Consider the following 27,982-nt stretch of genomic DNA (forward strand, 5'->3'; position numbering starts at 1 on the left):
CCTAATCGCTAAATCCCATGAAATCTTATACGTCTAGTCTCTTACGTGAATGAGATAAATAATATTATTTGATATTTTACGCTAATGTGTTAATAATTTCACACATAAGTCGCTCCTGAGGCCAAACTATGAAAAAAACTGCGACTTATAGTCCGAAAAATACGGTAATCATGCTGCAAGATCTAGCATGTTGCATTCAATGTTTATTCCCATTCATTCCCGTTAATTCCCATATATTCCCATGGAAAGTTTCCAACTTTGAATATTCCCGGAATTTTGCAACCCTAGTTAGAATGCAAAAAACCCCCAAAAAACCCTTTTGTCTTCTTGTCACCTATAATGATTTTGAACGACAGGCAAAATTGCAAAAAAAGTGCGGTTCCCCTTTTAGGAAAGGAAACAGAAGAAAGTATTTTGCTGTGGTCCAATCCAACAGGACGTCAACAGCAAGAGAACAAACTTACGAATTGATTCAAACGAGATTTTGAGTCTGTAAAAACGACACCATTGTGAATGGCGTAAGGCTCCACAGGCTGACAAAGTTAGCGCGCGTAACGGATTTGATTGATTGATTGATTGAGACATTTATTAGTAGATTGCACAGTTCAGTACATATTCGTACAATTGACCACTAAATGGTAACACCCGAATAAGTTTTTCAACTTGTTTAAGTCGGGGTCCACGTAAATCAATTCATGGTAATGTCTAATTCATGGATGCTAGCTAGTAAACTGGTAAACCTCACCTCGACATCAGGTTGACAGCTCAGGCTTTTAGCTCGATGCCTAGTACTCTAACCCCTACTACTACTACGAGAGTGAGGTTTTTACGTTTTAACGTCAAAATCTAGTTAGCGTGTGTAATGCATGCTAGCCAGTTGCATCATGTATGCTATATAAAATGTAGTCCACAGAGGAGGCTCGTAGGTGTGAAGAGGTCTTCCTTTTTTGGGGCTTACAGCCGAGTGCTCGTCCTCCAGGACTTGAACTTGTGACTTGAATCTCCTTCCCGTCCGCCCTCAGGCCTCCCGCCTGCTGGCTGTTGTCAATCAGCACCCGGAGGCTCCCTGATCATGGGGGCTCTTTGGCACGCCGCCCACTACTCCCCCGTGTCCGCCTGCTGGGGCACGAGCTGAGGGTACGTCCTTGCTGGGGCCCGGGCTGAGGGTACGTCCTTGGCCAATGGCGTACAGGAGAAACTACTTTTGAATCATCGTTTGGGATTTAGATTTCCAGGGCAAGTCGTTACAAACGTCTAAATATTTTGACCATGATTGGGAGGCGAAGACGAGGGGGACTTGTATCATCTTTTTATGACTCTGCGGAGCAGAGTTCAGCGCAGCGGAGCAGAAATATGGCGGAGTGAAGTGCAAGCTCAAATAAACAAGCTGGCCGCACTGTGATTTAGGCCACTTGTGCTCTCCTCAGGGGCCGCAAACCGACCTCCGCCGTCTGGCCTAACGTCGCACACCCGGACCCAGTAAAGTCATTTGCGTGACTAGCAGGTGACGTGATTAGCTAGCCTGGGAGCATAACTAGCTAGCATGCCTAGCATGACTCGCGAGGAACACATTTAGCTCACATATTACGAGACAACAACAGGAGACAGGCCAGCATGATTAGCAGCAATAACTGAATGGCATACCAAAATAGGCCAGTGATGTCCTAGCATGTAGCATAGCTAACATGATTAACATGAGGTAACATATTATATAGAGTAGTAATCAAAAGTTTACATACACTTGTAAAGAACATAATGTCATGGCTGTCTTGAGTTTCCAATAATTTCTACAACTCTTATTTTGTTGTGATAGAGTGATTGGAGCACATACTTGTTGGTCACAAAAAACATTCATGATGGTTGCTTCTTTTATGAATTTATTATGGGTCTACTGAAAATGTGACCAAATGTGCTGGGTCAAAAGTATACATACAGCAATGTTAATATTTGCTTACATGTCCCTTGGCAAGTTTACCTGCAATAAGGCGCTTTTGGTAGCCATCCACAAGCTTCTGCTTGAATTTTTGACCACTCCTCTTGACAAAATTGGTGCAGTTCAGTTAAAAGTGTTGGTTTTCTGACATTGACTTGTTTCTTCAGCATTGTCCACACGTTTAAGTCAGGACTTTGGGAAGGCCATTCTAAAACCTTCATTCTAGCCTGATTTAGCCATTCCTTTACCACTTTTGACATGTGTTTGGGGTCATTGTCCTGTTGGAACACCCAACTGCGCCCAAGACCCAACCTCCGGGCTGATGATTTTAGGTTGTCCTGAAGAATTTGGAGGTGATCCTCCTTTTTCATTGTCCCATTTACTCTCTGTAAAGCACCAGTTCCATTGGCAGCAAAACAGGCCCAGAGCATAATACTACCACCACCAAGCTTGACGGTGGGGATGGTGTTCCTGAGATTAAAGGCCTCACCTTTTCTCCTCCAAACATATTGCTGGGTATTGTGGCCAAATGGTTAAATTTTTGTTTAATCTGACCACAGAACTTTCCTCCAGATGGTCTTATCTTTGTCCATGTGATCAACAGCAAACTTTAGACGAGCCTTAAGGTGTGGCTTCTGGAGAAAGAGCTTCCTTCTTGCATGGCAGCCTCTCAGTCCATGGCGATGCAAAACACGCTTGACTGTGGACACTGACACCTGTGTTCCAGCAGCTTCCAATTCATTGCAGACCTGCTTTTTGGTGGTTCTCGGTTGACTCTTGATCATCCTGACCAATTTTCCCTCAGCAGCAGGTGATAGCTTGCGTTTTCTTCCTGATCGTGGCAATGACAAAACTGTGCCATGCACTTTATACTTACGAACAATTGTCTGCACAGTTGCTCTCGGGACCTTAAGCTGCTTTGAAATGGCTCCAAGTGACTTTTCTGACTTGTTCAAGTCAATGATTAGTTTTTTCAGATCTGTGCTGAGTTCCTTTGACTTTCCCATTGTGGCGTTTGTTAGCGAGTCTAATGACTGCATCACATGAGCCCTATTTAAATGGGCTCAGAGAAGTCAACAGGTGTCGTCAATCATAATCACTCACATGAAGTTAAGAGGCCATGCCATGAAGCTCATTTTATTTGATTGTACCTTTTCTACATCACCAAAATTGATCATGTAAGTTGCTGTATGTATACTTTTGACACAGCAGATTTGGTCACATTTTCAGTAGACCCATAATAAATTCATAAAAGAACCAAACTTCATGAATGTTTTTTGTGACCAACAAGTATGTGCTCCAATCACTCTATCACAAAAAAATAAGAGTTGCATAAATTATTGGAAACTCAAGACAGCCATGACATTATGTTCTTTACAAGTCTATGTAAACTTTTGACCACGACTGTATATTACAAAACAACAATCTGTAGGCCAAAAACAGGCTGGCATGATTAGCAGCAACAATTGAAGAGCATACTAAAATAGGCTAGTGACGTCCTAGCATGTAGCATAGCTAACATGATTAACAATATGTAACATAAAACCAATAAAATATTTTTATTGTTATGTTTTGTACGCATCATAAATGGTTAGCTCGATTTATCAGTTAACAAATTTGCTTTGTTTGATTTGCCGCAAATGAAAAGGTTATCCCCAGCGAATGCCAACACAAATCATTAGAGATGCCCGATAATATCGTCCGGCCGATAAATGCTTTAAAATGTAATATCGGAAATTATCGTTATCGTTTTTTTTATTATCAGTATCGTCTTTTTTAATTTTTTAATTTTTTTTAATTAAATCAACATAAAAAACACAAGATACACTTACAATTAGTGCACTAACCCAAAAAACCTTCCTCCCCCATTCACACTCATTCACACAAAAGGGTTGTTTCTTTCTGTTATTAATATTCTGGTTCCTACATTATATATCAATATATATCAATACAGTCTGCAAGGGATACAGTCCGTAAGCACACATGATTGTGCGTGCTGCTGCTCCACTAATAGTACTAACCTTTAACAGTTAATTTTACTCATTTTCATTCATTACTATTTTCTATGTAACAGTTTTTATATTTTTTTACTTTCTTTTTTATTCAAGAAAATGTTTTTAATTTATTTATCTTATTTTATTAATTTTTTCAAAAAGGACCTTATCTTCACCATACCTGGTTGTCCAAATCAGGCATAATAATGTGTTAATTCCACGACTGTATATATCGGTATCGGTTGATATCGGTATCGGTAATTAAGAGTTGGACAATATCGGCATATCATTATCGGACATCCCTACAAATCATACATGAAGAAATAATGGAAACTGTGACGAGAAACAACAAAAATTAAATTTTTATGTTTGGTTTGATTTTGTGTGTGGATTATTCATCTCGTCATTACACCAATCAATTAAAACGTATTTTAATTGCACATGACGCGACTTCCTGAGTACCTGTGCTCGCCCCGGTCGCTACGGAGACCGGCGAGGTGCCTCGACGTCCATTAGCCTCAGCAACTTGAAAAGGTTCTTGTGTGGTTCTAAGCGGAGGCGGGCTGACTGGTACCATTACACGCTCCCATTCAAATTGCCCACTTAACATAGCTGGGCCACGGCAACATGTGTTTGTGGTTAGCGGGCACGCTAATAGTCACAAAGTTGATGGGAGCGCCCTTAATGGCGGCGTTGTGCTTTGTTCCAGGCCCGTCCGATAAGAGACGGGCCGCTAATGGCTTATTAATTCCCCCGCGAGACGCGAGGAAAGGGAACAAAGACGCTCAATTCTGCGTGTTAGCATCAGGGTGCTAAAAAGACGACAGTATGTTGAGTTTTGTAGTACAAATATTCCGTCTATAACAGATCTGGGCAAATTAAGGCCCGGGGGCCACATGCGGCCCATTAAGCTTTTCAATCTGGCCCGCCGGACATTCCCAAATAATTTTTTTAGATCTTTAAAATGGAAACTAGCTGCCATTATGATGTGCAGTCATGTTTTCTAAAGACCGCAAGTCTTGAACTACCATATTTTTTCGGACTATAAGTCGCAGTTTTTTTCATAGTTTGGCCGGGGGTGCGACTTATACTCAGGAGCGACTTATGTGTGAAATTATTAACACATTACCGTAAATTATCAAATAATATTATTTAGCTCATTCACGTAAGAGACTAGACGTATAAGATTTCATGGTATTTAGCGATTAGGAGTGACAGATTGTTTGGTAAACGTATAGCATGTTCTATATGTTATAGTTATTTGAATGACTCTTACCATAATATGTTACGTTAACATACCAGGCACCTTCTCAGTTGGTTATTTATGCCTCATATAACGTACACTTATTCAGCCTGTTGTTCACTATTCTTTATTTATTTTAAATTGCCTTTCAAATGTCTATTCTTGGTGTTGGCTTTTATCAAATACATTTCCCCCCAAAAATGCGACTTATACTCCAGTGCGACTTATATATGTTTTTTTCCTTCTTTATTATGCATTTTCGGCCGGTGCGACTTATACTCCGGAGCGACTTATACTCCGAAAAATACGGTATACAAAGTATTTCAATGTTTGGAATCTGCGCTTATGGATGATATACCAGTTACTATGGTAATCTAATTAGTTACTATGGTAATCTAATTAGTTACTATGGTCATATAATTAGTTACTATGGTAATCTAATTAGTTACTATGGTAATCTACGTCACAGCAGCTCAGACGAAGCACCAAGCAGTGTGGGCGGGAAGCGTTTCCACAGACGCGGAAGGAGATTTTCACAATAAAGTTCTAAAGCTTAGTGATGTATCAGATGTATCAGATTGTAGGTGGGTTTATTTTGTACCCTTCGCGTTCATATTTCACTGTTTGTTGCGTTTCACTTGATTGTAAAATATGTCGATCGAAAGTGGGTGTGACATTCATATTTTGTCAATATTCAGTGTTTTATCGTTCATAGAAACATTTTAAATTCCATTATGTTTTTTAAGGCGGTCTGTCATAACGTTTTTTGCATTCAATCAGACGTTATTGTGAGATGTTGTATCAGTGTTCCTAAAAATAGATATAAAAAATAGATTCTCTAAATGTGGCCCCCGAGTCAAAATAATTGCCCAGGCCTGGGGCCGTACTTATCAAGCTTCTTAGAATTACTCCTAAGAAGTCTGCTAAGAGTTGACTTAAGAGTAAATAAATTCTTCGCTGAAAGCTGCACTTAAAAGTTAGTTATCAAGCGTCTTACTCACACTTTCAGCGAAGTGTAGGACTGAATCTTAAGTGTCACACTCAGAGCTGAATTACGACATTACTATGTGCCGTAAATGGAATTTTAGGTGACGTCATTTCTGTGTCCATAGAAATGACCAATCACGGAAGGGAATCCGTTGTCTAAGAATAAAGAAATATCTTGGAAATATTTAAGTGGACAATGGGAGTGTATATTTTGACAATAAACTACAAAATAATACAAAACAAACTAGTCCCCGCCGGCACTCACGCTACCGCTCCCTCTCTTCTATCGCCCACACACTCACTGACGTCACTCACCTCACGGCCACACACATACGCTACTGTCATAACATTTTCTTTCCAATTCATTAATTAGGCAACTAATTTGAAACTGGTGTGGGTGGCTCTATATATACTAGCCCACTGCAGACACATGCAGAAATCAACAAGGAATCGAAAAGTATTAAATCTGTGACAAAAATAATATCCGCTCTGTCTAAACGATACCGTTTGATCAGCTGCTCGTCATCAAAAAAAAACAAAACATTGTTCCGTTCCCTGAACGTTCGCGCACGTCTCTCTCGCCTCAGTGCCATCCCCTGCTGGCAACTCCTAACCACTTAAGACACCTCTGAAGGTCTCTTAAATATCATGGAGTGTAGGAGTGATTCTTAGACTTAAGAACGTTGATAAAAAGCTTTTATTCTTAAGTTTGAGAGTAGGACTAAATTTCGCAAATTCTCAGGACTTAAGTGTAAAATGGCACTCTAAGAAGCTTGATAAGTACGGCCCCTGGTCTATAGACTGAAAAACTGAATTTGTTTAGTCGTAAACATCAGGGGCCGTACTTATCAAGCTTCTTAGAATTACTACTAAGAAGTCTGCTAAGAGTTGACTTAAGAGTAAATAAATTATTCGCTGAAAGCTGCACTTAAAATTTAGTTATCAAGCGTCTTACTCACACTTTCAGCGAAGTGTAGGACTGAATCTTAAGTGTCACACTCAGAGCTGAATTACGACATTACTATGTGCCGTAAACGGAATTTTAGGTGACGTCATTTCTGTGTCCATAGAAATGACCAATCACGGAAGGGAATCCCTTGTCTAAGAATAAAGAAATATCTTGGAAATATTTAGGTGGACAATGGGAGTGTATATTTTGACAATAAACTACAAAATAATACAAAACAAACTAGTCCCTGCCGGCACTCACGCTACCGCTCCCTCTCTTCTATCGCCCACACACTCACTGACGTCACTCACCTCACGGCCACACACATACGCTACTCTCATAACATTTTCTTTCCAATTCATTAATTAGGCAACTAATTTGAAACTGGTGTGGGTGGCTCTATATATACTAGCCCACTGCAGACACATGCAGAAATCAACAAGGAATCGAAAAGTATTAAATCTGTGACAAAAATAATATCCGCTCTGTCTAAACGATACCGTTTGATCAGCTGCTCGTCATCAAAAAAAACAAAACATTGTTCCGTTCCCTGAACGTTCGCGCACGTCTCTCTCGCCTCAGTGCCATCCCCTGCTGGCAACTCCTAACCACTTAAGACACCTCTGAAGGTCTCTTAAATATCGTGGAGAGTAGGAGTGATTCTTAGACTTAAGAACGTTGATAAAAAGCTTTTATTCTTAAGTTTGAGAGTAGGACTAAATCTCGCAAATTCTCAGGACTTAAGTGTAAAATGGCACTCTAAGAAGCTTGATAAGTACGGCCCCAGGTTCCAAAGAAACATGGTGTCGGTCAAAAAAATGTGTGGGCAGAAAACACGCTAGCATGATTAGCAGCAACAATTGAATAGCATACTAAAATAGGCTAGTGACGTCCTAGCATGTAGCATAGCTAACATGATTATCATCAGGGTTGCAAAAACCACAACAGTATGTTGAGTTTCATTGGACAAATATTCCGTTTATAGACTGAAAAACTGAACGTGTTGGGTCGTAAACATCAGCTTCCAAAGAAACGAGGTGTCGGTCAAAAACTCTGTTCACAGCCGAATCGCGATTCTTGTTTATTACGATTCCAAATCGATTCTTCATTTTCAATAATCCTTTTTAAAGAGACAATTTTAGGTCAATCTCAGAGTTGTAAAAGCACCCTGCGAGAAAAAAATAGGAAAACTAATGGAAAAAAAGAGGAAAATGGGAGAAGATGTTGATAATCAAGACTACAATTCCTGCTATTTCCTCTTATTGACACATACAGGTACATGTCCCACACTGCAAAACTGAAATCTAAGTAAGATGAAATGTCTCAAATAAGGGTGATATTTGTGTATTTTCTGTCTGATAAGATAATTCTTCTCACTAAGCAGATTTTATGTTAGAGTGTTTTACTTGTTTTAAGGGTTTTGGTCCTAAATGATATCAGTAAGATATTACAGCTTGTTGCTGAGATTTGATGAGCTATATTGAGTAAAACATGCTTGAAACTAGAATATCAACTGTTGCAAAGCTGTGTCATCAACACTCACAAGTATAAAACTACTTTTTTAAAGTAATCATTTCTTACTTCAAGCATGAAAAAAAAATCATGATGCCAAGTGCATATCATTATGTCAAGATAATGGCACTAACATTTACTTAATTTAAGAATATTTTTCAACATATTGAGCAAAAATGTCTATTTTTTTTTCTACCAAGAAAAGTGCACTTGTTATTAGTGAGAATATACTTATTTTAAGGTATTTTTTGGGTTCATTGAGGTTAGCTAATTTGACTTGTTTTGGAATGTCTTGACAAGACAAATTTTCTTGTTCTATTGGCAGATAACTTTGCTTAGTTCAAATAAAATACCCCTCATTTTATTTAATTTTTTTCTTGTTTTTGAACACTGACTTTTTGCAGTGCACCTAATGTACCACAGGTTTTTGTTTTCTAGGGGATAATTTACTAACACTATCATCATTTGGCAAAACTCTAACCCTATAGCCACGCCCCCTCGGCTAATGTGCTTCCGGTGCCGTGACCTCTGTTTACATCCGTCACTTTCTCGCTGGCGACTACCGTATTTTTTGGATTATAAATCGCTCCGGAGTATAAGTCGCACCGGCCGAAAATGCACAATAAAGAAGGAAAAAAACATATATAAGTCGCACTGGAGTATAAGTCGCATTTTCTGGGGAAATGTATTTGATAAAAGCCAACACCAAGAATAGACATTTGAAAGGCAATTTAAAATATCTAAAGAATAGTGAACAACAGGCTGAATAAGTGTACGTTATATGAGGCATAAATAACCAACTGAGAAGGTGCCTGGTATGTTAACGTAACATATTATGGTAAGAGTCATTCAAATAACTATAACATATAGAACATGCTATACGTTTACCAAACAATCTGTCACTCCTAATCGCTAAATCCCATGAAATCTTATACGTCTAGTCTCTTACGTGAATGAGCTAAATAATATTATTTGATATTTTACGCTAATGTGTTAATAATTTCACACATAAATCGCTCCAGAGTATAAGTCGCACCCCCGGCCAAACTATGAAAAAAACTGCGATTTATAATCCAAAAAATACGGTAATAAATCATTTAGAAGATTGGTTCTCAAACTTTTTTCATTAAGTGCAAACACTTTGCTCTCCAAGTTCCACCATAATGACATACAGTACATTAAAATACAGTAGCGTAGTAGGCCTAAGTATTTATTAAAAACAAGTCAGCGGTTTTATTCCTAAAAAGTACTATACATTCCGGACTATAAACCACTACATTTTTCTCACGCGTTGAACCCTGCGGCCGTCATGCAAATAGTTAAAAAAAAACGAGCAAAAACATTGAATAGGTGTGTTATTGTTTGTGCTATGGCGCCATCTTTAGGACGAGTTCCCTCACTGCAGGTGCTTCTGTTTAGAAGTACAACGGCGGTTCCATCTTCTGGCCGTCCATAGCGTTTGTACTTGTATGTATTCTTCATTCGACACGCTAAGCATTGTTTGTAGGTTTTACAATACAACTGAAACAATTCTCACTAACTAAACCGTCCCACGTGTGACGTCTGCAGGAGTGTTTTCATGCATATGTGTACGTGCTATCACAACGTAATCAAGCTAGCGTCGTTAGCATGAGCTAATATGCTAACACGTTAACGAGTGTCTGTGTCAGCATTATTAACTTATAATGGCATTCTTTTTGTATTGTTTCACTTTCATAAATTCACCAAAACATCACCGTGGAGATATTGAGTCTGTTTAGCTGATTAGAGGGCTAGCTTGCGCAGCTAGTGGGTCCATGACCATGACTTCTGTTTTGTTTGATTGGCCGTTTTACTGCTGTGTTACAGACCATTAAGATACCGTATTTTTCGGACTATAAGTCGCAGTTTTTTTCATAGTTTGGCCGGGGGTGCGACTTATACTCAGGAGCGACTTATGTGTGAAGTTATTAACACATTACCGTAAAATATTAAATAATATTATTTAGCTCATTCACGTAAGAGACTAGACGTATAAGATTTCATGGGATTTAGCGATTAGGAGTGACAGATTGTTTGGTAAACGTATAGCATGTTCTATATGTTATAGTTATTTGAATGACTCTTACCATAATATGTTACGTTAACATACCAGGCACCTTCTCAGTTGGTTATTTATGCCTCATATAACGTACACTTATTCAGCCTGTTGTTCACTATTCTTTATTTATTTTAAATTGCCTTTCAAATGTCTATTCTTAGTGTTGGCTTTTATCAAATACATTTCCCCAAAAAATGCGACTTATACTCCAATGCGACGTATATATGTTTTTTTCCTTCTTTATTATGCATTTTCGGCAGGTGCGACTTATACTCCAGAGCGACTTATACTCCGAAAAATACAGAATGTAAATAAATATTTCTGTGTAAATAACTCATCTCACAACGTATATATCTGCGACTTATAGTCCGGTGCGACTAATATATGGACAAAAATGTTTCTTCTAAAATGTTGTGGGTGTGGCTTATATAGCGGTGCGCTCTATAGTCCAAAAAATAAGGTATGTTTAATATTTTGACCACTGTAACATGACACACATTTTGAACAGTGACACTGTGTTTAAAAATGTAATTCTTTGGCGTACCACTAGAGGGAGCACACGTACCACTAACGTTTGAGAATCACTGCTCTGGAACCACAATCAATCAATCAATGTTTATTTATATAGCCCTAAATCACAAGTGTAATTAACAACTGGTTCGGAACCAACAGTATTCGGATTGTAATCACCCGGCGAGCTAAAAGGAGGCGACGACAAGTAAGCCAGCTCGACGGTTCGCTAACTAGCGAGCTTGCTTCCGGTCTCCCGAGCACTCAACACATTTTGTTTACATGTTATCGATATTTTGACGTGAAAAAAAAACACGGTTCGCTAACTAGCGAGCTTGCTTCCGGTCTCCCGAGCACTCAACACATTTTGTTTACATGTTATCGATATTTTGACGTGAAAAAAAAACACGGATCATGCCTAGCGTATACTAGGGGTGTAACGGTACACAAAAATTTCGGTTCGGTACGTACCTTGGTTTAGAGGTCACGGTTCGGTTCATTTTCGGTACAGTAAGAAAACAACAAAATATAAATTTTTGGGTTATTTATTTACCAAATTTGCAAAATCTTCCACCAAAAATATTTTTCTTATTGGAATATTTGATGTAAAGTAATGGGAACCTTGGATAGGTCAATAATTCATAATAACATTGATTTTGATTCAATATTATGTTTTGAGCAATGACAGTTTGAAAGAAAAAAAAAACAGCTTTGTTTTATTAGTCAACATTGCAACTTTTTCTAAATTACATTCAAACCTTTAAGCTTTTTTATTTAACTTTTGTTATGCTTTTGTTTATTTTAATAGTATTTTTAGAATGTGCCGTGGGCCTTTAAAACATTAGCTGTGGGCCGCAAATGGCCTCCGGGGCGCACTTTTGACACCCCTGCTATAGATAATAAAAAATTAAATGTGATAAATCTATGGATAAAAAGCAGAGCCTGGCGACGCATGCACGTTTATCATAACTCTCTAGCTCTCTCTGCCCCTCCCCCACCAATGCTGCTGCGCGCACAATTTGTTTTGTTTTTAACCCCTTCTTAACCCTGAACGTACATTGAAAATACACGCCACCCTAACTCAAAATGCCGGACATTTGAGGCATTTAAGAAACTCCGCCCTGACAGCTCCGCAAAAGAGGACATGTCCGGTGAAAAGAGGACGTATGGTCAGTCTATCCTGCCCCGTTAGCTGCTAGCATGCCGTGTGTTGTGCCTCGGTGTGCATTGTTTACACAACGTGCGTTACGCTACTTAATATGTCCGTGTGGAAACTCGTTCGGTACACCTCCGAACTGAACCGACACCCCGTACCGAAGCGGTTCAATACAAATACACGTACCGTATACATAACTGTTTTTATTTTAATTTATATACCAAATAATATGTTGCGAGAATCAGTTTGAATCGGGTTTGAGTTGAATCGGAATTGTTCATGAAAACAGACGTAAGGTCACTCTTTGAGGTCAGTGACAACACTGAAAGGAGTCAACTTTAAAAAAAAAAGTCGGATTTTTAAGTAAGTCGGTGTAACAAAGAGCGACATGTTCACAAGCCGGATGATATCAGGGATCCCTGAAAAGGACCTGAAAGGCGTCGGAAGTGTCTCCTTGTCCCCCATTGATGCCACAATGCGTTTGAACTGCCAGGCGGTTTTATGCGCGGGCAGCCATGTGTGTCGCACTCGCCTCGGTGTCATGCGCGCCGCTCCCATCCACGCTCTTTGTTCTCCCTCGCTTTTGGAGCTGACAAAACCCGGACCACGGTGCAACAATCGGTCAATTAGTCCGACACAAGGCTGAACTACGTCAGCCATGATCTGATCATGACGTATACGTGTCCCGTCAGGCCAGGAAAAGTACAAACCTGCAAAGAACATCACAGAAAGAAAAGTTGTGGAAATGCATAAAGTAGACAAACAATATGCCAGCGGAAAACTCTATTTCACCGCTTTGTGTTTTGGTCTTTGGAGCGGACCACGTCACACGCTGGACCTCCAACGAGAAAAGTTCTTTGACTTCATGTTTCGACTCCCAAGTTTAATGTAGCGGAAATATGGCTCCCAAAAGTGTAAGTCCGACTTTCTTTGCTGCGAGTTCACCAAACTGTACTTCACGTTTGGATGTTTTGAACAAGGCAATGACAAGTCAACTGAGGACATGATGGACAGTTCCAGTTCCATGTCTGATCGAAGCCTAGCAGACCATGGTCAACATGGACTGTAAGTTATAGGATGGCTTGCATCTGCATTTAAAACATTTATATTCGTACAAAAAATGCAACCAATAAAACGTGAGTCAATATTGTGATTTGTTGGATCATTGCAATTCTTTCATTTTGCTCATAATTCAAATTTTGATATGTCCACTTCATTATTTCAGCCTATTTTCCTCCATCAAAATGTTAACATTTGTGAAAAAAATTACTAAAAAATCAACAATACTAAAACTTGTCGATTAAATATTATATATATATTTAGATATTTAAACAAGCCACATAACATAAAAAAACACCCCGAGCCCCTGCCTAGGCCTCAGTTAACCTTCCTCGGCTACCTCAGCTACTATTCTCCGGTGGCTCCCCCGACCTCGCTCTGAACTCCTCCCCGGGCTCAGGGAGCATTCTTCGGCTACTCCGCGAGCACTCACACGGGCCCTCTGAACAAACATTTTGCTCATAATTCAAATTTTGAAATGTCCACTTCATTATTTCAGCCTATTTTTCTCCATCAAAAGGTAAACATTTGTTAAAAAAAAAATAAAAAAAATATTTGAAAAGCAACAATACTAAAACTTGTCAATGATATAAAATATATATTTAAACAAGCCACATAACATAAAAAAACACCCTGAGCCTCCGACTTGCCCCTGCCCGTGCCTCAGTGAACCTTCCTCGGCTACCTTAGCTACCATTCTCCGGTGGCTTCCCCGACCTCGCTCTGAACTCCTCCCCGGGCTCAGTGAGCATTCTTCGGCTACTCCGCGAGCACTCACACGGGCCCTCTGAACAAACTTTCCCCGGCTGTGGGTGAACCTCAGCAAACATTCACCGGTTCTAAGTCGAGCCTTTTTCGGCCCTCCTTCGAACTTCCCCCGGCCGCTAGCCGAGCCCAGCAGCCCGGCAGATACTTCCACATGCCCCCGGGGAGACCGCCTTCCTTACCTCTGGTCCAGGAGCGCTGGTTGCCGGGGACCGGATCAGCAACAAAATGCATTCTCCCGGTGGAAAATCCAAACGAGGCCCTCCATTCCACGGGAGGAAACCACCGCACCAAGACCGTGGAGCCTCTTCGCCTCCCCGCGGAAGACTCGCAGGCTTCGGGGCCAAAGTGCGACAATCTCCGTGCGGTCAGTTCCAAGCCGGAGGTAAGCTGCTATAACGGCGGTGAAGCAACTTCACAGGTGTGGAGGTTTTTTCCCTTTTTTGTAGTTTTTTTCCCCCCTCCGAAAAAAATCCCGCTGTGTTGCCTGCACAAGCGCGCTGTCAGGAGCCGTGGAGGGGAAGTGATCTTCGGCTGCAACACTCGCACCTCTGCAGCCTGGATGGACTTGCTGTGCGGATCATGGCAGCGGCGTCCTGGCTGGAATGTTGCAGCCCCGCATGGTGCTCCCACTGGAGGGAGGAGGGAGGAAGGAGGGGGGCCTGGAAGAGAGAGAGAGAGAGAGGCGAGGAGGGGGGAGTTAGTCCCTGCAAACATTGTGTGCATTATGGAGTAAAATGACTGCAGGCCAAAACTCCACTAACATGTTTTTAACTACGCCCAACGATTATTAAGTAAAAAAAAAATGTTTCTTCAAGTAAAAAAAAAAAAAGGCAAGTTAAAAAAACAAAAAACAATTTTATTCAGTATCAAGTATAAAAACAATTTTCTGCAAATAAAAAGTAAAAGTAGAAAAAATGATTTTCTCCAAGTAAGGATCAAGTACATCCATCTATTTTCTACTGCTTGTCCCTTTCGAGTCACATAAAAACTATTTTCTTCAATTAAAGAAACGATTCGCAAGAATTTTTTTTATTTATTTAGCAGTAATATTTCATCCTGCCCGATCCACACACTTGCACTCAGAGAACCTGTGATGGGCACTCTGCAACAACAGGTGGTGGTGCTGAGACGATTCAGGGTCGTCAGAGCTACTGTTGTTTGCGCATGGTGCCGTCCGCCCAAAATAACAAAGAAGAAGAAGAAGCAGGGTGGGGAGTAAAATGGCAGACAGAAGACACCCGTAAGTTAGCTGTAAGTACCTGTACGTTTTTAACTCACGCCCAACGATTCTTAAGTAAAAAAAACAACAATTTTCTTAAATAAAAAAACAACAATAGAGAAGTAAAAAAATGTAATAAATAATTATTCAATTAAAAGTATAAGTATCAAGTACAAAAACTATTTTTAGAAAATAAAATAAAAAGATTTCGCAAGTAGAATTTTTTTCCTCAATCAAAAAACAATTTTCAAGTTAAAAAAAACAAGTCCATCCATCTATTTTCTACTGCTTGTCCCTCTCGGGTCATATAAAACAGTTTTCTTCAATTAAAGAAACGATTCGGATTCGAAAAAAGACAGTAACACTTCATCCTGCCCGATCCAAACACTTGCGCTCAAAGAACCTGTGATGGGCACTCTCCAACAACAGGTGGTGGTGCTGAGTCGATTCAAGGTCGTCAGAGCTACTGTTATTTGCGCATGGTGCCGTCCGGCCAAACTAACAAAGAAGAAGACGCATGGTGGGGAGTAAAATGGCGGAGAGAAGAGACCTGTAAGTTAGCTGTAAGTACCTGTAAGTTTTCCCTCTCTTCTGTCCGTTATTTTACTCCATACCCTGCTTCTTTTTCTTTGTTATTTTGGGCGGACGGCACCATGCGCAAATAACAGTAGCTCTGACAAGCTTTTTTTTAACTTGTGAATCTTTTTTTTTTATCGCAGAAAACTGTTTAGTTTTTTTACTTGCAAATCATATTTCTAATTGCGGAGTTATATAGATGTGTATATCCATCCATCCATTTTCTACCGCTTGTCCCTATATACAGTATATATATATATATATATATATATATATATATATATATATATATATATATGTATATATATATATATATATATATATATATATATATATATATATATATATATATATATATATATATACATATATATATATATATATATATATATATATATATACACATATATATGTATATATATACATGCATATGTATATAAATATACATATATATATACTGTACATGTATACAAATATATGTTGCGGAGAGGTGGGGCCGGTAGCCCGACAGCGAGGCAGGGCACACCGGAGCCCGCTCCAAGATGACGGCGAGGAGGCGTGGACGGCGAGCGAGCAGCGAGGCGGAGCGCGCCGAGATCGACGCCGCAATTATCACCAGGTGCGTGGAGCGCCAAGCTGGGCACAATTTAATAATCATCTCCAACTGGGTAAAAGAGTGGCAGCCGGAAACGTCAGAGAGAGAGGCGGAGAGACGAGATAGAGCCAGAGAGAAGCGGATGCCGAGCGAGAGCAGAAAAGAGCACACGGAAGACGACGACGCACGCAGCTGAAAATCTGGAGCGGAGGGCGAGCAGCAGACGGAAAGGCTGAAAAGCGACCCGGCAAGAGACGCATTCTTTGAAATAAAGAAGTCTAAACCTGCTCGCCATTATGTCCCTCCTTGATGGTCCTTGGAACCCACACGACAGCACACATCACATATGTATATATATATATATATATATATATATATATATACATACATATATATGTATACATATATGTATGTATAAGTGTATATATATGTTTGTGTATATATATACTGTACATATATACAAATGTATACACATATATATGTATATATGTTTATGTATATAATTATATATGTATGTATACCTATATTTATATACATCCATCCTTTTTCTATCGTTTGTCCCTAATCACAGGGCCAACACAGTGTGTGTGTATGTATGCATGTATATATATATATATATATATATATATATATATATATATATATATAAATATATATATATATATATATATATATATATATATAAATATATATATATATATATATATATATATATATATATATATATATATATATATATATATATATATATATATATATATAAGCTATCATCTTTTTGCAGAATGTACACTATGGTGATTGTCCTGCACATTGTTCATTTCTATTTTAAATATAAAAAACAACAATACTTGAAAGAAAACATACTGACGTATATTTAAAATAATACTTAAAAAAACAAAGTACATGATTGACTGTAATTTGTTACTTTGAACAATATGATGATGATGATTATTGTAAAAGTAAATACAGTTCAGCTAAAAGGGGAGTTAGTGTTTAAAAGTGAGTAAAAGCACACAAGCAAAAACAATAGTGTTCTTGACTGGGCTCATTTTGTGGGCAGGGCATGTTTGGCATTGACTGAGTGTTGATTGGCTCAGGCTTCTTCCTCATCACAAAGGTGGGGGCTGTAGTGTGTGTGTGTGACACACCCTGGTGTTGTTGGCATTGCCGTGAGTCAACAACGCCATCCTCTCTGAGGCGCTCATCACGCCTGGCGGTCGGTGGCGGCCAGCCCACCCTGGAAGTGCAGGTGCAGCCTCGCGTCATGTGATCCAGTCCTCCACCGGGCCAAAGACAACAAATGTGTGACAGCAACAAGGAACACAGCGGCAACACCTCCATTTCCTCAATGATGTCATCGCCCCGTTACCATGGCAACGCGGCGACACGGGATTATGTCCACTTCCAAACAACCGTTGACCGCGTCGGAGCGACCAGGCACACTCGACCTTGGTTTTGAAAGACCTCCACATCAAGGTTTGGGTTCAAGCTTAGGTCAAAGGTCATTCAGAACCGTACTACAATCTTTAAACATCTGGAAGAATGTGTGCAAGAAAGCTGTTGATTTTGAATGCTGACTTTGTACAGGATGGTTGGATTATCTGAGGTCAGAGGTCAAGGTTAAAACGCTTATTCTCCTGTCACTGCTCCATGACCTTGACCTGTATCAAAGCAAGACACCTATTGATTTTGACAGACATCCATCAGAATGGAAACAGACTGGTTTATATACACGGAATTGTATGAGGTCAGAGGTCATAGTTCAACCTTTATTGTGCCGTGGATTTAAAATGGTGAATTTTTATCTCATCATTTTGACATGTTATTTCATAATCACAATTTCGACCTTTTATCTCGTTTTTTGACTTTTATCTCATATTTTTTACTTTCTATCTCATGATCATGATTTTATGTCATGATTTTGACCTTTACCTCATTATTGCAACTTTTTTTAATCAAATATTTATGACTTTATTTTGACTCTTTATCTCATATTTTGGACATTTTATGTCATATTTTTTTACATTTTATCTCATACTTTCAACTTCTCTATCATAACTCTGACTTTCTTTTGAAATTTCGACATTTTATTAAATATTTATTTATGTAATTATTTTGAGATTCTATCTCATATTTTTGACTTTTTATCTTATTTTTTAAAATTTTTATCTCATGATCATGATTTTATGTCATGATGATCATGATTTTATGTCATGATTTTGACTTTTTACTTCATAATTGTGACTTTTTATCGATAATTTATAACTTTATATGTCATTATTTTGACTTTTTGATTTTTTATCTCATATTTTTGACTTTTTTATCTCATACTTTCGACTTTTTTTTAAATCATAATTTCGACTTTTTATTTTGTAATTTCAACATTTTATCAAATATTTATTACTTTATATGTATTTATTTTGAGTTGTTATCTCCTAGTTTCGACTTTTTGTTTTGTCATTTTGACATTCTATCTCATAAGCATGATTTTTTTCCCCTATCTCATAATTTTGATGCTAAATCTCATTATTTTGACCTTTTATCTCTTAATGTTGACTTTTTACCCGATCATTTTTCGACTCAAAATTATGATTATTTTACGTCATGATATTGACAATTTTTTTTACCTCATAATGTGGACTTTTTAAAATGGTAAATGGGTTATACTTGATCTATAGATAATTAAGTGTTGAAAGTAAAAAGAAATTTTTTTTTTTTACTGATTTTTAACACTTTTAATGACTGACACCCTTTTGGGTCCCTGGGACCTTTAGTGTGATTTTCTTTAAAATGGTAATTGTTCAAAAATAATAATGAATCAAAAGCAATGTTATTCTAAAATATTTATCTATTTAAGACTCCAATGACCTCAAATCAAATATTCTATTGAGAAAAATGCATATTTTATGTTTTTGCCATTAAAAAACAGGGTTTTCTTTGGGAAAAAAGACATACAGTAAAACAAACAAAACATACTTTATGGCAACTGATAGATCTGGGGCCGTACTTATCAAGCTTCTCAGAATTACTCCTAAGAAGTCTGCTAAGAGTTGACTTAAGAGTAAATAAATTCTTCGCTGAAAGCTGCACTTAAAAGTTAGATATCAAGCGTCTTACTCACACTTTCAGCGAAGTGTAGGACTGAATCTTAAGTGTCACACTCAGAGCTGAATTACGACATTACTATGTGCCGTAAATGGAATTTTAGGTGACGTCATTTCTGTGTCCATAGAAATGACCAATCACGGAAGGGAATCCGTTGTCTAAGAATAAAGAAATATCTTGGAAATATTTAAGTGGACAATGGGAGTGTATATTTTGACAATAAACTACAAAATAATACAAAACAAACTAGTCCCCGCCGGCACTCACGCTACCACTCCCTCTCTTCTCTCGCCCACACACTCACTGACGTCACTCACCTCACGGCCACACACATACGCTACTGTCATAACATTTTTATTCCAATTCATTAATTAGGCAACTAATTTGAAACTGATGTGGGTGGCTCTATATATACTAGCCCACTGCAGCCACATGCAGAAATCAACATGAATCGAAAAGTATTAAATCTGTGACAAAAATAATACCCGCTCTGTCTAAACGATACCGTTTGATCAGCTGCTCGTCATCAAACAAATCCAGAACATCGTTCCGCTCCCTGAATGTTCGCGCACGTCCCTCTCGCCTCAGTGCCATCCCCTGCTGGCAACTCCTAACCACTTAAGACACCTCTGAAGGTCTCTTAAATATCGTGGAGAGTAGGAGTGATTCTTAGACTTAAGAACGTTGATAAAAAGCTTTTATTCTTAAGTTTGAGAGTAGGACTAAATTTCGCAAATTCTCAGGACTTAAGTGTAAAATGGCACTCTAAGAAGCTTGATAAGTACGGCCCCTGATGTAGATCTATAAATATTTAAGTGTTGAAAGTAATACAAAATATTTTACTGATTTTTAACACTCTAATGACTGAGACCGTTTTGGTCATTTTCTTTGAAACAGTCAATGTTCAAAAAATAATAATGAATCAAAAGCAATGTTATTATCTAAATATATTCCTATTTAAGGCTGCAATTACCTCACAATATTCAACTTCGAAAAATATTTTAAGGAAAATATTGCATATTTTGTGTTTTTGCCATTAAAAAAAACAGGGTTTTCTTTTGGAAATGACTGAGACCTTTGGGTCTCCGAGACCTTTATTGTTCAAAAATTTATCAAAAGCAATGTTACTATGAAATATTTATCTATTTAAGGCTCCAATTACCTCACATCCAATATTCCATTTAGAAACATGTTTAGTGGAAAATATTGAATATTTTGTGTTTTTGACATTAAAAATACGGGGTTTTCCATGGACAAAAGGTCTAAAAACATATTTAAAAAAATCTTTATGGCAACGGATAGATTTGAAGTTGATTTATAGATATTCAAAGTTGAAAGTAAAATAATAATCTTTGACTGATTTTTAACACTTTAATGACTAAGACCCTTTTGGGTCCCAGGGACCTTTAGTGTGATTTTCTTTAAAACGATCATTGTTCAAAATAATAATAAATCAAAAGCAATGTTATTATGAAATATTTATATATTTAGGGCTGCAATTACCTCACATCCAATATTCCATTCAGAAAAATGTTTTGAGGAAAATATTGAATATTTTGTGTTTTTGCCATTCAAGAAACCAGAGTTTTCTTTGGACTAAAAGGGCATACAGTAAAACAAAAACAAAAACTGCATGGCAACAGATAGATCTGAAGTTGATCTATAGATATTTAAGTTTTGAAAGTAGAAAAACAAAATTTTTGACTGATTTGTAACACTTTAATGACGGAGACCCTTTTGGGTCCCCAGGACCTTTAGTGTGATTTTCTTTAAAACGATCATTGTTCAAAAATTAATTAAAAGCAATGTTATTATGAAATATTTATCTATTTAAGGCTCCAATGACCTCACATCCAATATTCCATTTAGAAAAAATGTTTAAAGAAAAATATTTATAAAAGGATAAAAGGTCATAAGACATATTAAAAAAACACTTTATGGCAACAGATATATCTGAAGTTGATTTATAGATATTTAATTGTTGAAAGTAAAATAAAAAAAATAAATATTTGACTGATTTTTAACACTTTAATGACTAAGACCCTTTTGGGTCCCCAGGACCTTTAGTTAGATGTTCTTTAAAATGATCATTGTTCGAAATTATAATAATGAATCAAAAGCAATGTTATTATGAAATATTTATATATTTAAGGCTGCAATTACCTCACATCCTATATTCCATTCAGAAAAATGTCTTGAGGAAAATATTAATAAAAGTATAAAAGGTCATAAGACATATTAAAAAAACACTTTATGGCAACAGATATATCTGAAGTTGATTTATAGATATTTAATTGTTGAAAGTAAAATAAAAAAAATCAATATTTGACTGATTTTTAACACTTTAATGACTAAGACCCTTTTGGGTCCCCAGGACCTTTAGTTAGATGTTCTTTAAAATGATCATTGTTCGAAATTATAATAATGAATCAAAAGCAATGTTATTATGAAATATTTATATATTTAAGGCTGCAATTACCTCACATCCTATATTCCATTCAGAAAAATGTTTTGAGGAAAATATTAATAAAAGTATAAAAGGTCATAAGACATATTAAAAAAACACTTTATGGCAACAGATATATCTGAAGTTGATTTATAGATATTTAATTGTTGAAAGTAAAAAAAAAAAAATCAATATTTGACTGATTTTTAACACTTTAATGACTAAGGCCCTTTTGGGTCCCCAGGACCTTTAGTTAGATTTTCTTTAAAATGATCATTGTTCGAAATTATAATAATGAATCAAAAGCAATGTTATTATGAAATATTTATATATTTAAGGCTGCAATTACCTCACATCCAATATTCCATTCAGAAAAATGTTTTGAGGAAAATATTGATAAAAGTATAAAAGGTCATAAGACATATTAAAAAAACACTTTATGGCAACAGATATATCTGAAGTTGATTTATTGATATTTAATTTTTGAATGTAAAAAAAATAATCAATATTTGACTGATTTTTAACACTTTAATGACTGAGACCCTTTTGGGTCCCCGGGACCTTTAGTGTGATTTTCTTTAAAACGAGCATTGTTTAAAATTATAATAATGAATCAAAAGCAATTTTATTATGAAATATTTATATATTTAAGGCTCCGATTACCTCACATCCAATATTCCATTCAGAAAAATGTTTTGAGGAAAATATTGAATATTTTGAAAATATTGATAAAAGGATAAAAGGTCATAAGAGATATTAAAAAAACACTTTATGGCAACAGATATATCTGAAGTTGATTTATAGATATTTAATTGTTGAAAGTAAAAAAAAAATCTATATTTGACTGATTTTCAACAATTTAATGACTGAGACCCTTTTGGGTCCCCGGGACCTTTAGTTAGATTTTCTTTAAAACGATCATTGTTCGAAATTATAATGATGAATCAAAAGCAATGTTACTATGAAATATTTATATCTTTAAGGCTCCGATTACTTCACATGCAATATTCCATTTAGAACAAATGTTCAGAGGAAAATATTGCATATTTTGTGTTTTTTCCACTAAAAAAAGTGTTTTCTTTGGACAAAAGAAACAATTGTTTCTGTCAACAGATAGATCTGAAGTTGATTTATAGATATTTAAGTGTTGAAAGTAAAATAATATTAATATTTGACTGATTTTTAACACTTTAATGACTGAGACCCTTTTGGCTCCCCAGGAGCTTTAGTGTGATTTTCTTTAAAACGATCATTGTTCACAAATAATAATAATGAATCAAAAGCAATGTTATTATGAAATATTTATATATTTAAGGCTGCAATTACCTCACATCCAATACTCCATTTAGAAAAATGTTTTGAAGAAAATATTGAATATTTTGAAAATATTGATAAAAGGATAAAAGGTCATAAGACATATTAAAAAAACACTTTATGGCAACATATATATCTGAAGTTGATTTATTGATATTTAATTGTTGAAAGTAAAAAAAATCAATATTTGACTGATTTTTAACACTTTAATGACTGAGACCTTTTTGGGTCCCCGGGACCTTTAGTGTGATTTTCTTTAAAACGATCATTGTTCGAAATTATAATAATGAATCAAAAGCAATGTTATTATGAAATATTTATATATGTAGGGCTGCAATTACCTCACATCCAATATTCCATTCAGAAAAATGTTCAGAGGAAAATATTGAATATTTTGTGTTTTTTCCATTTAAAAAAGTGTTTTCTTTGGACAAAAGAAACAATTGTTTTTGTCAACAGATAGATCTGAAGTTGATTTATAGATATTTAAGTGATGAAAATAAAATAATATTAATATTTGACTGATTTTTAACACTTTAATGACTGAGACCCTTTTGGGTCCCCGGGGCCTTTAGTTAGATTTTCTTTAAAACGAGCATTGTTCGAAATTATAATAATGAATCAAAAGCAATGTTATTATGAAATATTTATATCTTTAAGGCTCCGATTACCTCACATCCAATATTCCATTTAGAAAAAATGTTCAGAGGAAAATATTGAATATTTTGTGTTTTTTCCATTAAAAAAAGTGTTTTCTTTGGACAAAAGAAACAATTGTTTTTGTCAACAGATAGATCTGAAGTTGATTTATAGATATTTAAGTGATGAAAGTAAAATAATATTAATATTTGACTGATTTTTAACACTTTAATGACTGAGACCCTTTTGGGTCCCCAGGAGCTTTAGTGTGATTTTCTTTAAAACGATCATTGTTCACAAATAATAATAACGAATCAAAAGCAATGTTATTATGAAATATTTATATATTTAAGGCTGCAATTACCTCACATCCAATACTCCATTTAGAAAAATGTTTTGAAGAATATATTGAATATTTTGAAAATATTGATAAAAGGATAAAAGGTAATCAGACATATTAAAAGAACACTTTATGGCAACAGATATATCTGAAGTTGATTTATAGATATTTCATTGTTGAAAGTAAAAAAAATCTATATTTGACTAATTTTTAACACTTTAATGACTGAGACCCTTTTGGGTCCCCGGGACCTTTAGTGTGATTTTCTTTAAAACGATCATTGTTCGAAATTATAATAATGAATCAAAAGCAATGTTATTATGAAATATTTATATATTTAAGGCTCTGATTACCTCACATGCAATATTTCATTTAGAACAAATGTTCAGAGGAAAATATTGAATATTTTGTGTTTTTTCCATTAAAAAAAGTGTTTTCTTTGGACAAAAGAAAACATTTTTTTGTCAACAGATAGATCTGAAGTTGATTTATAGATATTTAAGTGTTGAAAGTAAAATAATATTAATAGTTGACTGATTTTTAAGACTTTAATGACTGAGACCCTTTTGGGTCCCCGGGACCTTTCGTTAGATTTTCTTTAAAACGATCATTGTTCGAAATTATAATAATGAATCAAAAGCAATGTTATTATGAAATATTTATATATTTAAGGCTGCAATTACATCACATCCAATATTCCATTTTGGAAAAAATGTTCAGAGGAAAATATTGCATATTTGTCTTTTTCCATTTAAAAAAATGTTTTCTTTGTACAAAAGAAAAAAAAAACCTTTGTCAACAAATAGATCTGAAGTTGATTTATAGATATTTAAGTGATGAAAGTAAAATAATATTAATAGTTGACTGATTTTTAACACTTTAATGACTGAGACCCTTTTGGGTCCCCAGGAGCTTTAGTGTGATTTTCTTTAAAACGATCATTGTTCACAAATAATAATAACGAATCAAAAGCAATTTTATTATGAAATATTTATATATTTAAAGCTGCAATTACCTTACATCCAATATTCCATTTAGAAAAATGTTTTGAAGAAAATATTGAATATTTTGAAAATATTGATAAAAGGATAAACGGTCATAAGACATATTAAAAAAACACTTTATGGCAACAGATATATCTGAAGTTGATTTATATATATTTAATTGTTGAAAGTAAAAAAAATCAATATTTGACTGATTTTTAACACTTTAATGACTGAGACCCTTTTGGGTCCCCGGGACCTTAAGTTAGATTTTCTTTAAAACGATCATTGTTCGAAATTATAATAATGAATCAAAAGCAATGTTATTATGAAATATTTATATATTTAAGGTTCCAATTACCTCACATGCAATATTCCATTTAGAACAAATGTTCAGAGGAAAATATTGAATATTTTGTGTTTTTTCCATTTAAAAAATATTTTCTTTGGACAAAAGAAAAACATTTTTTTGTCAACAGATAGATCTGAAGTTGATTTATAGATATTTAAGTGTTGAAAGTAAAATAATATTAATATTTGACTGATTTTTAACACTTTAATGACTGAGACCCTTTTGGGTCCCCGGGACCTTTAGTTAGATTTTCTTTAAAACGATCATTGTTCGAAATTATAATAATGAATCAAAAGCAATGTTATTATGAACTATTTATATATTTAAGGCTCTGATTACCTCACATGCAATATTCCATTTAGAAAAAATGTTCAGAGGAAAATATTGTATATTTTGTGTTTTTTCCATTAAAAAAAGTGTTTTCTTTGGACAAAAGAAACAATTGTTTCTGTCAACAGATAGATCTGAAGTTGATTTATAGATATTTAAGTGTTGAAAGTCAAATAATATTAATATTTGACTGATTTTTAACACTTTAATGACTGAGACCCTTTTGGGGCCCCGGGACCTTTAGTTAGATTTTCTTTAAAACGAGCATTGTTCGAAATTATAATAATGAATCAAAAGCAATGTTATTATGAAATATTTATATATTTAAGGCTGCAATTACCTCACATCCAATATTCCATTTAGAAAAATGTTTTGAAGAAAATATTGAATATTTTGAAAATATTGATAAAAGGATAAAAGGTCATAAGACATATTAAAAAAAACACTTTATGGCAACAGATATATCTGAAGTTGATTTATAGATATTTAATTGTTGAAAGTAAAAAAAAATCAATATTTGACTGATTTTTAACACTTTAATGACTGAGACCCTTTTGGGTCCCCGGGACCTTTAGTGTGATTTTCTTTAAAACGATCATTGTTCGAAATTATAATAATGAATCAAAAGCAATGTTATTATGAAATATTTATATATTTAGGGCTGCAATTACCTCACATCCAATATTCCATTCAGAAAAATGTTCTGAGGAAAATATTGTATATTTTGTGTTTTTTCCATTAAAAAAAGTGTTTTCCTTGGACAAAAGAAACAATTGTTTTTGTCAACAAATAGATCTGAAGTTGATTTATAGATATTTAAGTGTTGAAAGTCAAATAATATTAATATTTGACTGATTTTTAACACTTTAATGACTGAGACCCTTTTGGGTCCCCAGGACCTTTAACGTTCTGAGAGGAGTCCTAATATTGTATTTTTTTTTCAGGGTGTGGCCCTCAGTGTCCATGGGGTCAAAGTTCACGTAGGTACAGCCTTGCACTCTCACGAAGGTGAATTTCGCGTCCGCCTTGTTCACATGGGGGCTGTTGAAGGAAGGTTCCGGTAGAACTGAACGGCCATTATCAGCTAGTTTGAGAAGGGGGGCCGGGGGGTGGGGGCGTGTTTTATGACAGCCTCATCTTTTCTCACTGATCATAGCTGCCCCCCCTACCTCTGAGGGTGAGGAGCTGGTGGGAGATGGCGGCGTGTGGGGGGGTGTGAGGAGGTGATTGGACACAGTCGCATGTGAAAGGCCAAAGAGTCCACGGGGAGCGCTCTCCGCACACAAAGGGGGCCAGGCGCTGATGCAGGAGGGGCCACGCTGGGAACCAAAGCTGACAGCCCCCCCCAAACGTGGTCTTTCCTCGCGTATATGTGCTGGGCCGCAGCGGTGACCTCTGACCCACATTGTCCACTGATGCTTTGATGCCGCCTTCAGGAAGGTGGGAAATATCAACACTCGGCGCTGACGAGGGCCCATCGTGCCACATTTGGTCCCTAGTCCAGAAACGACGACGGCGATTCGATTCTTTGGGGAAACGATTCGATTCAGAAACGAGTCTCGATTCAAAACTATTCTTAAAATATTATTGTTATCAGTATATCACGTGTCACCTGCAAAGGTTGAACAAGGCAACTGGACTCGTATTTTGTTAACCATGTCAACATTTTTGGCCCCATTTGAGGTTCATTGCCCAATTTGAAATCGCCATGTAAAATCGCTAATGCTAATATTTAGCATGTCTATGGCAAATCCAATGTAAATTAGCATCAAGCTAGCACATTTTGAAATGTGGAGCCTTTAGAGCTGTGAATCTTTGGGCAGCACATGATTTGATTCGATTCTTTGGGGAAACGATTAGATTCAGAAACGAGTCTCGATTCAAAACGATTC

At 36.2% G+C, this 27,982-nt stretch overlaps 1 protein-coding gene across 3 annotated transcripts in view; it reads right to left on the minus strand.

The window, feature by feature from the left end:
* cdon (cell adhesion associated, oncogene regulated) overlaps positions 1–27,982 on the minus strand; it is a 213,580-nt gene that overhangs the window by 87,262 nt on the left and 98,336 nt on the right. For 2 of the 3 annotated variants that reach the window (XM_062060861.1, XM_062060862.1), the window contains one exon: positions 14,371–14,850. The gene's annotated coding sequence lies outside the window, so the exon portion shown is untranslated. Of the gene's footprint in view, positions 1–12,896; positions 13,071–14,370; positions 14,851–27,982 lie in introns of those variants that run through there. The other variant, XM_062060863.1, reaches the window with a different exon arrangement.

The sequence above is a fragment of the Entelurus aequoreus genome, linkage group LG10 (assembly GCF_033978785.1).
Source record: "Entelurus aequoreus isolate RoL-2023_Sb linkage group LG10, RoL_Eaeq_v1.1, whole genome shotgun sequence".
Lineage (NCBI taxonomy): Eukaryota > Metazoa > Chordata > Actinopteri > Syngnathiformes > Syngnathidae > Entelurus > Entelurus aequoreus.